General features: G+C 40.4%; 1 long non-coding RNA gene across 1 annotated transcript in view; it reads left to right on the top strand.

The window, feature by feature from the left end:
• Positions 1-12,664, top strand: part of LOC135111315 (uncharacterized) — a 56,996-nt gene that overhangs the window by 40,344 nt on the left and 3,988 nt on the right. Inside the window, exon 2 of the long non-coding RNA XR_010273691.1 lies at positions 1,423-1,576. This is a non-coding gene — a long non-coding RNA (uncharacterized LOC135111315). The remainder of the gene's footprint in view (positions 1-1,422; positions 1,577-12,664) is intronic.

The following is a 12,664-nucleotide window of genomic DNA, read 5'->3' as shown; positions in this document are numbered from 1 at the left end:
AGCCGGCTCAAATGTTAGGCAATTGGCTACAAAAAACACGTCACACATCGTTGTGTAATGTACTCAAAGATGATGTCAATATTATATACATTTATTTATTTATTTTTTTTATTTTATTTTTTGTACATAGTGTTCTATTACCACAAACCCGGCATCCCTCGAGTATATGGTTCGCAAGATCGTCTTCACGCATTGTGGTTGTGGGTAGTGCCACCCACAACCTGTACACCATCCTCCATATTACCATTCATAACGACAAGCTATTATCTTATAAAAAAAAAATATTGTAGAAGTGCACTTATGATGTGACTGTAGTTGTTGACGCCAAGTAATATATTTAGCAGCTCAGGATAAGGAAGGAAAACGTCCGACTCTGTTGCCCAGTTCACCCCAATCTGTGTGTGGAACAAGGGTGAGGACGGGAGGGACGAAGGGCCTCGGCACCACTGCCAATCACCGCCACATGAGCATAATATTGTAGTTTTTAGGCCAATGCTTCTCCTCTGGCGGGCTGTGAACTGTGAGAGTCCTCCACACCCTGCTTAATGGGCAAGTTTCTAGCCCTGCTGCCGCCGCCGGTGCTGTGAGCCGCCCGAGCCCCAGCAGCAAGGCCACCCCTCGCCACCCCCTTCCCTAATGACCTCTATACTTCACGCCTTATAAAACGCTCTCGGCAAAGCCCTCCACTCCGCATGAATACCTCGCACCTTAGTGTCCGTGCTCAAGTCGCTTAAATTACTTAGGAGTTAAATAGTTGCGCTGAAAAAGCCACACGACAGATTATGGCCTTCATTCACGCCTCGCTGGCCACCAATGGCTGCCACGGAACTCTATGAAGCGTGTCTGAAGCGTGAATTATATATATTGAACTTTATTTCTCTGAAAGCCACGCGCTTGGTTCTATACGGTATGCATTAAAATATATGAGAATTAAAGAGGCACTTGTTTACATGGACGGTGGCGTGATTGATGGAGTGAAGAACAAGCTGTTGTGATTAGGTCATGGGGCGACTAAAATCTTGATTGACTTTTGTTTACCAATTCCCAAGAAGTGATTATTTTTCATTCCGCTATTGGACTGATGATAGTCGAGGAGGGAAAAACGAGCAGCGCGGACGTCGCCAAAATTAAATAAATCTGGCACGCCATCAAGGTGGAGGGGACGTGACGCAGCAACATCACGTTTGTGACTTAAGGCTACGTCGTGAACTCACAACTACTTACTCTGATACCGTGTGTTAAACCTTTTTACATTTTTTGATGTGTAGGCAGTAATTATATACGGTGGTTAAGCGATAATATATTATATTTTATACATGACTCCCGCTACTGCATTGAGCCTAGACTTCTGGAATTTCTCATAGCATTTTTTTTTCTATCAGCTTAAATAAGTCCCCATCAATCCACTCTCTTTGTTAATAGATAGACGCTGAGCCATGCAGCGCCTCTCCTATATGGTACAGCGCGTCTTGGCGGGGATGTTACTTTGGTGAGCTCTTACAACTCTCCCGCAACTGTTCATCGCTGGCAGTAAGAGGATCACTACATCCATCCCCATCTCTGAAGGACAGTGTATGTGAGTTCGGTGATAGTTGTCTTGAATTTTTAACACACATACACACACACACACACAGATATATATATATATATATATATATATATATATATATATATATATATATATATATATATATATATATATATATATATATATATATATATATATATATATATATATATTTATATTACAATTGATTTATCTATTTATTTACTTATTCATTTATATATTTACTTCCAATTTGTAGTCTCGCATACGTACAATTCAAATTTACCATCTTGTTTTCTGTGATCATTAAACCCAGCTGTGATCTCACTGAACGTTTTCACAACACAAGGGGGCAGTCACAGCCTGCCCTCTAAAGACAACTCTCTTCCTTCACACAAAACTATAAGCACCTAATTACACACACACCCTTCACGCAAAATTCAAAATTATCATGGCAACTCCTACACCAGCCAGGGAGTCCCCATCTGGGGAGGGGACCGCAGATGTCCCCATGTCGGACTGCTTTTGTTGTATCGACCCTAAGTGTCTTGACACCTCCCTCAATTTTTTTTTTCATTAACTTCTGCAACATTCGCGGTCTTAGATTTAATTTTTAATCTGTAGAACACCACCATTTCCCTACTAAATATCATCTTCTTTCCCTCACTGAAACAAAGGTGTCTCAGGCAACTGACAGTAGCTTCTTTTCTGTTCCCTCCTACTTTCTCTATCCTCATTTTGAATCCAAAGCTGGATGTTGCATCTATGTGCGCAACGGCTTAACTGCTCTCGTGCTCACGCTCTTGAATCTTCCGAGTTTTCCACCATCTGGCTGCGACTACTGAGTCACTCTCAAACAAAATTTATCTTTGCTGTATACCTCTCACCTAATTCCTCTGAATATAAGAAATTCTTTCTCTACTTAGCTTCCAAAGTGGAGCACATTCTGACTCTCTTCCCTTTTGCGGAGATCTCCATTCTTGGACACTTCAATGTTCACCACCAGCTTTCGGTTTCCTCTCCTTTCATTAACCATCCTGGTGAACTAGATTTTAACTTTGGTGTCCTCCACAACCTAGAGCAATTGGTGAAACACCCTACTCGTATTCCTGACTGTCTTGGAGATGTGCCCAACATTCTTGACCTTTTCCTAACCTCTAATCCTGCTTATGTTGTCACCCTCTCTTCTCCGTTGGGTTCCTCCGATCACAATCTCATATCTGTATCTTGCCCTATCGCTCCAATCCCTCCTCAGGATCCCCCTAAGCGAAGATCCCTCTGGCGTTTTGCCTCTGCTAGTTGGGGGTACCTGAGGAGGCATTTTGCTGATTTTCCTTGGAATGACTACTGCTTCCGTGTCAGGGACCCGTCTTTGTGTGCTGAGCGCATAACAGAGGTGATAGTGTCTGGCATGGAGGCATACATTCCTCACTCTTTTTTCGACCTAAACCTTCTAAAACTTGGTTTAACACAGCTTGTTCTGGTGCTATACATGATAGGGAGGTGCCCCACAAAAAGTACTTGGAGCCTTTCATCACCAGAATTTTATGCTTTTTATGTTTCTGCCCGGAACCATGCCAAGTCTTTTCTCCAACTAGCCAAAAACGCCTTCAATAATAGAAAGTGTCAAAATCTTTCAAGATCTAACTCCCTTCGTGACTTCTGGCATCTAGCCAAAAACATCTCCAATAACTTTGCTTCTTCTTCTTTCCCTCCTTTATTTCAACCAGATGGCACCACTGCTATCACATCTATCTCTAAAGCTGAACTCTTCGCTCAAACCTTTGCTAAAAACACTACCTTGGACGATTCTGGGCTTGTTCCTCCCTCTCCTCCACCCTCTGATTACTTCATGCCACGTATTAAAATTCTTCGCAATCATGTTTTCCATGCCCTCGCTGGCCTAAACCCTCGAAAGGCTCATGGACCTGATGGGGTTCCTCCTATTGTTCTCCGAAACTGTGCCTCCGTGCTTGCACCTTGCCTAGTCAAACTCTTTCAGCTCTGTCTGTCAACATCTGCCTTTCTTTCTTGCTGGAAGTTTGCCTATATTCACACTGTTCCTAAAAAAGGGTGACCGTTCTAATCCCCCAAACTATCGTCCTATTGCTTTGATTTCCTGCTTATCTAAAGTTTTTGAATCTATCCTCAACAGGAAGATTCTTAAACATCTATCACTTCACAACCTTCTATCTGATCGCCAGTAAGGGTTCTGTCAAGGCCGGTCTACTGGTGATCTTCTAACTTTTCTTGCTGAGTCTTGGTCATCCTCATTTAGAGATTTTTGTGAAACTTTTGCTGTTGCCTTAGACATATCAAAAACTTTCGATAGAGTCTGGCACAAAGCTTTGATTTCCAAACTGCCCTTCTGCGGCTTCTATCCTTCTCTCTGTAACTTCATCTCAAATTTCCTTTCTGACCGTTTTATTGCTGCTGTGGTAGACACTCACTGTTCTCGTAATCCTATTAAGAGTGGTGTTCATTAGGGTTCTGTTCTGTCACCCACTCTCTTTCTATTATTCATGAACGATCTTCTAAACCTATCCACTCCTACGCTGATGATACTTTTCTACGTCTTTTCGTAGACGTCCAGTTCTTCAGGAAATAAACAATTCACGTAGGGAAGCCACAGAACGCCTGCCTTCTGCCCTCACTCATTCCGCTCTTCTAGACAGGGTGGAATCTAAAGCTTTTCATCTCATCAACTCCTCTCCTCTAACTGACTGTCTTCAGCCTCTTTTTCATCGCCGCAATGTTGCATCGCTTGGTAACTTTTATCGCTATTTTCATGCTAACTGCTCGTCTGATCTTGCTAACTGCATGCCTTCCCTCCACTGGCGGCCTTGCTGCACAAGACTTTCTACCAGTATTCTCAGTCATTCATCCCATTTTCTGGTAAAGTCTGGGATTCCCTGCCTGCTTCTGTATTTCCACCTTCCTATGACTTGAAGTCCTTCAAGAGAGACGTTTCAAGACACTTATCATTCAGTTTTTGAGTACCGCTTTGGGCCTTACTAGGGGACCGGCATCTCAGTGGGCTTTTTTTTTTTTATTGGATTTCTTGTTGGCCTTGGCCGGTGCATCTCCTACATAAAAAAAAATAAATAAATAAATAAAATAAAATAAATAAATAAATAAATAAAATAAATAAATAAATAAATAAATAATTGAGCAGTCTGCAAGGAATGTAGTCAATAGAATCTTTGGCACAAAGCACAGTTTAAGTAAGTTTACATGTTCGTGCAGCTTCCCTGTAATGTGGTGGAAACCTGTAGCAAAGTGAGCAATATTTCTTGTATGCATCAAAACCCAAAGAATATGTTTAGAGATAAACAGCTCAGGTGAGACGTCACAATAGCTGTTCTCAAAAGTTTCGTATTGTTGCTTCTGTTTTCGTGTTAGGTTAAATGGTGCATGCAGAATAGAAGACTCGTCACAATCGTAAGCTTAAACCAACAGACGCTGTTGTGTGGCTGTAGCGTCAAATTGGACCTTGACTCAAGAAGCAAGAAAAAAAAATAAATAAAATAAAATATATATATATATATATATATATATATATATATATATATATATATATATATATATATATATATATATATATATATATATATATATATATATATATATATATATATATATATATATATATATATATATATATATATATATATATATATATATATATATATATATATATATATATATATTTTTTTTTTTTTTTTTTTTTTTTTTTTTTTTTTATGTAGGAGGGACACCGGCCAAGGGCAACAAAACTGTAATATGAAAAAAAAAAGGCCCACTGAGGTATCGCGTAAATGTTATTCTATTACTGGGGCCCTGCCACGGGTTAATACAGCACTAGATGGCATGGCTAATTAATAAAGCATGTAAAGTCTAAAAAGAAAAGAAAAAGTAATGATAGTGGCATCCGCATGCCCGAGAGAGAGAGAGAGAGAGAGAGAGAGAGAGAGAGAGAGAGAGAGAGAGAGACCAATGACTCACATGGGATAAACTTATCGGCAGAGATACAGTGAGGCAGTGACAGAGGGGACAAATGGGTGGGGTTCCCGCAGTCTTTCACTGTCATTTTGATCTTTTCCTCCACCAGCGACTCCGAGTTTCATACAATTAAAGATCAGACGCAAGGGTATTTCCTGATGAATTCATTCAGTACTTCGATCAGTCTTCGTGGATTCGTTTGAGGCAATAATGGATTATAAAAGTAAATTATTTCTTGTCTAAATTTGATTTTTTGGGTCTAAGTTTTAGGATTTGTTGATCTAAAACTTGAACTTAACTCCGAGAGAAAATTTAAACTTTAGTGAGACATAAATGCACTTTGACGATGTCTGTCTACGTACCTGTTAACTGCAAGTTTTGCCGTTATTCGGTCTTCCACTCCTCTTTAAGAGATTTTCAGATGACGTGTATTTTCATGATTATCAAACTGAAGGTAAATATCAGTAAGGGGCTTTGAAAATAAGTAAATAAATAAATAAGTAACAATATGTATAAGCTTGATTTAAGCAGCATACACACACACACACACACACACACAGGCTGTCTGTGGTACCGAGCAGATGTATTTTCGTTCCCGATACACCAAGCACGGACTCCCAGACTTTGAAGATGCTGCTGGACTCCCAAAATCTAGCCTTCCGAAGTGCCCTTGATATTGTGGTGGACCAGTGCAAGTCAAAATCACTCTCAAGGAGATCAAGATAAGCTATCTGAGAATTCGAATTCTCGCAGGCTGAAATTGCTGTTCTTAAAGCCGCGATGAAAACGCTTCAGAAGTCCGAAGAAAAAAGTAACACCGTCATTATAAAACTCGTTTACAAGATTTGGAGAAACGAACTATCAAGAAATTTACAACCAGAGAAATAACAGCTACGCATCTGTGGTATTCAAAAATTATCTAATGGAGAAATCTGGGAGCAGAATCCTGCTGCACACGTTTCAAATCTGCTCCGAGATAAGCTTCAACTACCTGCTATGAAGCTCGAACGTGCCTACAGGGCGAGACCGCCTGCACACAATGCTCATGGAACCATTGTTGCCAGGTTCGAGCACTTCGGTGACCGGGAAGCAGCGATGAAAAACGCCAGGAAGTCAAAAGGTACCAGTATATACGTCAATGAAGAATTGCACCCTGCTTCGCATGAAATTTAGAATCAACTGCCTCTTCTCAATCAAGCACGAGCAGAAGGTAAAATAGCTTATTTTAAACACATAAAAATCGTCATCAAAGAGATACGGGATCGAATCAGTCACTGCCGCCGGGGAGACATCTGGTGACAGTGGCAACACTCTGACACGAGCTTCGATTCCTAGGGACGTAGTCGCGGCTTGTGACACCAACCGAGCCCTGTCCCCGGTGGCGCGGCTGCTGGAGTTGAAGGTGAGCGTTCACGGGTTGCTGAACGTGCTGCTTCTCCCGTTGCCATGTCTTCTCTGACGCGATCCTTGGCAACGATGGCAGTGTGGTGGAATGTGATGTGTCTGCTGGCGCTGAAGTGCCTGCCGAAGCTGGTGGGAGGAGTGGCACTTTATAAAACAAACGAAAGGACCTCAGAGCATGCAAGAAGTGGAGAAGTGCTAACTTATGTATTCATAATTTATTTAGTATCACAGAGCTTTGAATTTCCATTTACTTCTATAAGTGATGACTTTTTTTAATCTTTTTATTCATGATGGCTCACATTTTTTCCTTCAAACTCTTTGATTTATTTCTTAGATGTTACTCAGTTTTGTTTATTTTCTAAGTATCACAATAATCCAGAGTCTGATTATGTATTCTTAAATTCTTTTTTTACAGCACAGACACGAACATTACTACATTATTAAATATAAATATACGGTATACGGTCTATCCCTAGTAATTTTCAGGAATTTGTAGATACGGACTGATATACTAGGGCTTACGGAAACTACACTAGATCATGATTTCAGTTTCTACCAGTTACCAGTTTACAACTTGTTTACGCAAGGTAGAAATAGATTTGGAGGAGGTATAGCCATGTATATTTCTGATTATTATAAATTACCGTACTAAATGAATATTGCTCTCCAGTCATTTATAGAATGTCTATCTGTATAAAACTGTGATGAAGAAATTCTTGTTTATGTGTGTGTATAGATCTCCTAGAGACAATATAACCCATTTCTGCATGCGTTGGATGATTTTCAGTATGCAGTAGAAAATATTAGAGTATATGTTTTTTGGAGACATTGACTTGGATGTACCTAAGTTTGATCATGGCTCTGTACTTGATTGTATTAATTTAATGTCCCCTTCATTTCCTCTAATTACAAGACCCACGAGAATTACAGGTACAACTACCACATCGGTCCACCATGTTGAGTCAAACTAATAGTTTCTTCATATCTTCATACAGACCGCTATCAGTGACCATTATCGAGTTGGCTCACAATTTAAACATGATTATACAAGACCAAGTCATCCACTATACATAAATAAAAGATTCTTAACACTGAAACCATTAAATAACTTTGTCATAGATTTTTCGCAGGTGAACTGGAATGATGTATTACACTTACTGTCCTAATGCAGCTTATAATGTATTCTATGAAAAATTCGATACTTTGTTTAAAAAATATTTCCCGGAAAGAAGAGTTTTGCTAAATAACAAACAGGAACGTTGCCAATACATCACATCGGTCTTAATTAAGAAATATAATAAAAGAAAAACACAGACTTGAGCGACATAAATAGTCTTTAACATTTAAAAAGAAAAGTAAGTAATCCTTTAATAAATTGACTTCATTACTGAGGGAAGCAAAAAGTAATTACTACAAGAAACAATTAAAAGACAACCAAAGAAATCCTATACTTCGTTAGAAATCCATTAATTCCATACTCTGTAAAAATGTTTAATTTTCAAATAAGCCTAAAATAGAGTTGAAACCATCTTGCTCTCACGTACCGAATAAATCTAATAAACATTTCCTAAAATCTGGCAAAAAAAGCAAACCAACCTCCATGATAACAATCACATCAAGTAAATAGTAAATCCTCCAGCGTGTTTGATATATCTTTCTCCTGTGAACTCCGTTGAAACAAAGTTACCTACAAGTCTATAAAACTGACACTGCAAGATATGGCGATGTCTCACCGAAGATATTAAAACATGCATCAGCTCTGTTATTCACACCATTAACTCGCATCCTTTATCTTTCACTAAAGGCAGGTATTCTCCCTGAAAAGTTAAGACTGGGAAAAGTCATCCCTAAACATAAAGTAGGGAGCAAGAGGGATATTAATAATCATCGCCCCATCTCAGTATTAGCAGCTTTTAGCAAAATATTATAAAAAAGTCATAGATGCATGCCTAATAGAATACTTAAAGAAAATAACTTAGTTTCTTTATTCCAGCAAGGTTTTAGAGGTAATCATTCCAGAGTTGGCACCAACTCTGGTAGGAATATTTCTTAACTTGTCTAAAGCCTTTGATTCACTTAATCATTTCATACTATTTGACAAACCTGAACATGACGGCATTACAGGTATACCTTTGTAGCTTTTTAAAAATAATCTCAGCAATGGGACACAGCCAATATATTGTAATGGGCATTATTCATTTTTAAATGTTATAGTAACAGATGTACTCCAAGGATCAATTTTTAGGACCATTACTGTTTGTTGTATCATGAATGATATACCTAACGTTAATTCAAAATGAAAGATACACAATACATGCCGATGATAACAGCATATTTCTGAGGAGAAGGCAGTAGACATCTGTCGAAACGATAATTACTCCCAGTGAGGTCTAAAGCACTGTTCAGGGTGTGCTGTGAACTTAACATTAAACCCAACTGTGACCTCACTGAACATTTCCCTTTGTGTCTCACAACACAAGGGGGCAGTCACAGCCTGCCCTCTAAAGACAACTCTCTTCCTCCACACAAAACTACAAGCACCTAATAACTACACACCCTTCACTCAAAAATTTTAAAATCATCATGGCGACTCCTACACCAGCCTCGGAGTCCCCATCTAGGGAGAGGACCATAAATGTCCCCAGGTCGGACTGCCTTTCTGTCGACAACCCTAAGTATCTTGACACCGCCCTCAACTTTTTCTTCATTAACTTCTGCAACATTCTCGGTCTAAGATCTAATTTTCAATCTGTAGAACACCACCTCTCCTCTTCTAAACCTCATCTTCCTTTCCTCACTGAAACTCAGGTGTCTGAGACAACTGACAGTAGCCCCATTTCTGTTCCTCCTACTTTCTCTATCCTCATTTTCGATCCAAAAGCTGGATGCTGCGTTTATGTGCGCAATGACTTAACCTGCTCTTGTGCACACGTTCTTGAATCTTCCGAGTTTTCCACCATCTGGCTACGACTACAGAGTCACTCTCAAACTAAATTTATCTGTACTGTATACCTCTCACCTAACTCCTCTGACTATAAGAAATTCTTTGACTACTTAACTTCCAAAGTGGAGCACATTCTGACCCTCTTCCCTTTTGCAGAGATCTCCATTCTTGGAGACTTCAATGTTCACCACCAGCTTTGGCTTTCCTCTCCCTTCACTGACCATCCTGGTGAACTAGCCTACAACTTTGCTATCCTCCACGACTTAGAGAGCAATTGGTGCAACACCCTAATCGTATTCCTGACTGTCTTGGAGATACCCCCAACATTCTTGACCTTTTCCTGACCTCAAATCCTTCTGCTTATGCTGTCACCCTTTCTTCTCCGTTGGGCTCCTTCGGTCACAATCTCATATCTGTATCTTGTCCTATCGCTGCAATCCCTCCTCAGGATCCCCCTAAGCGAAGGTGCCTCTGGCGTTTTGCCTCTGCTAGTTGGGGGGACCTGAGGAGATATTTTGCTGATTTTCCTTGGAATGACTACTGCTTCCGTGTCAGGGACCCGTCTTTGTGTGCTGAGCGAATAACAGAGGTGATAGTGTCTGGCATGGAGGCATACATTCCTCACTCTTTTTCTCGTCCTAAACCTTCTAAATCTTGGTTTAACACAGCTTGTTCTCGTGCTATACATGATAGAGAGGTGGCCCACAAAAGGTACTTAAGCCTTCCATCACCAGAATCTCATGCACTTTATATTTCTGCCCGGAACCATGCCAAGTCTGTTCTCCAACTAGCAAAAAACTCCTTCATTAACAGAAAATGTCAAAACCTTTCAAGATCTAACTCCCCCTCGTGACTTCTGGCTTCTAGCCAAAAATATCTCCAATAACTTTGCTTCTTCTTTCCCTCCTCTATTTCAACCATATGGCACCACTGCTATCACATCTATTTCTAAAGCTGAACTCTTTGCTCAAACCTTTGCTAAAAACTCTACCTTGGACGATTCTGGGCTTGTTCCTCCCTCTCCTCCACCCTCTGACTACTTCATGCCACCTATTAAAATTCTTCGCAATCATGTTTTCCATGCCCTCGTTGGCCTAAACCCTCGGAAAGCTTATGGACCTAATGGGGTCCCTCCTATTGTTCTCCGAAACTGTGCCTCCGTGCTTGCACCTTGCCTAGTCAAACTCTTTCAGCTCTGTCTGTCAACATCTACCTTTCCTTCTTGCTGGAAGTTTGCCTGCATTCAATCTGTTCCTAAAAAGGGTGACCGTTCTTATCCCTCAAACTACCGTCCTATTGCTTTAATTTCCTGCCCATCTAAAGTTTTTGAATCTATCCTTAACAGGAAGATTCTTAAACATCTATCACTTTACAACCTTCTATCTGATCGTCAGTATGTTTTCCGTCAAGGCCGCTCTACTGGTGATCTTCTGGCTTTCCTTACTGAGTCTTGGTCATCCTCTTTTAGAGATTTTGGTGAAACTTTTGCTGTTGCCTTGGACATATCAAAATCTTTTGATAGAGTCTGGCACAAAGCTTTGATTTCCAAATTATCTTTCTACGGCTTCTATCCTTCTCTCTGTAACTTCATATCAAGTTTTTACTTTCTGACCGTTCTATTGCTGCTGTGATAGACGGTCACTGCTCTTCTCCTAAATCCATTAACAGTGGTGTTCCTCAGGGTTCTGTCCTGTCACCCACTCTCTTCTTATTATTCATTAATGATCTTCTAAACCAAACTTCTTGTCCTATCCACTCCTACGCTGATGATACCACCCTGCACTTTTCCACGTCTTTTCGTAGACGTCCAGCCCTTCAGGAGGTAAACATTTCACGCAGGGAAACCACAGAACGCTTGACTTCTGATCTTTCTAAAATTTCCGATTGGGGCAGAACAAACTTGGTATTGTTCAATGCCTCAAAAACTCAATTCCTCCATCTATCAACTCAACACAACCTTCCAGACAACTATCCTCTCTTCAAAAATGACACTCAACTGTTCCCTTCTTCTACACTGAACATCCTCGGTCTGTCCTTTACTTATAATCTGAACTGGAAACCACATCTCATCTCTAGCTAAAACAGCTTCTACGAAGTTAGGTGTTCTGAGACGTCTCCGCCAGTTTTTCTTACCGCCCCCCAGCTGCTAACTCTGTACAAGGGCCTTATCCGTCCATGTATGGAGTATGCTTCACATGTCTGGGGGTGGTTCCACTCGTACTGCTCTTCTAGACAGGGTGGAATCAAAAGCTTTTCGTCTCATCAACTCCTCTCCTCTAACTGACTGTCTTCAGCCTCTCTCCCACCGCCGCCATGCTGCATCTTTAGCTGTTTTCTGCCACTATTTTCATGCTAACTGCTCTTCTGATCTTACTAACTGCATGCCTCCCCTCTTCCCGCGGCCTCGCTGCACAAGACCTTCTTCTTTCTCTCACCCCTATTCTGTCCCCCTCTCTAACGCAAGTTAACCAGTATTTTCAATCATTCATCCCTTTCTCTGGTAAACTCTGGAATTTCCTGCCTGCTTCTGTATTTCCACCATCCTATGACTTGAATTCCTTCAAGAGGGAGGTTTCAAGACACTTATTCATCAATTTCTGACTACTGCTTTGACCCTTTTATGGGACTGGCATTTCAGTGGGCATTCTTTTTATTGGATTTTTGTTACCCTTGGCCAGTGTCCTTCCTATATCAAAAAAAAAAAAAAATAATAATTTCTAGCTGACATAGTAATTTGACAACAGAACTAGACTGAATTAATCAATCGG

This window comes from Scylla paramamosain, chromosome 21, assembly GCF_035594125.1.
Source record: "Scylla paramamosain isolate STU-SP2022 chromosome 21, ASM3559412v1, whole genome shotgun sequence".
Classification (NCBI taxonomy): Eukaryota; Metazoa; Arthropoda; class Malacostraca; order Decapoda; family Portunidae; genus Scylla; species Scylla paramamosain.
This window is presented reverse-complemented; position numbering and strand designations above follow the sequence as displayed.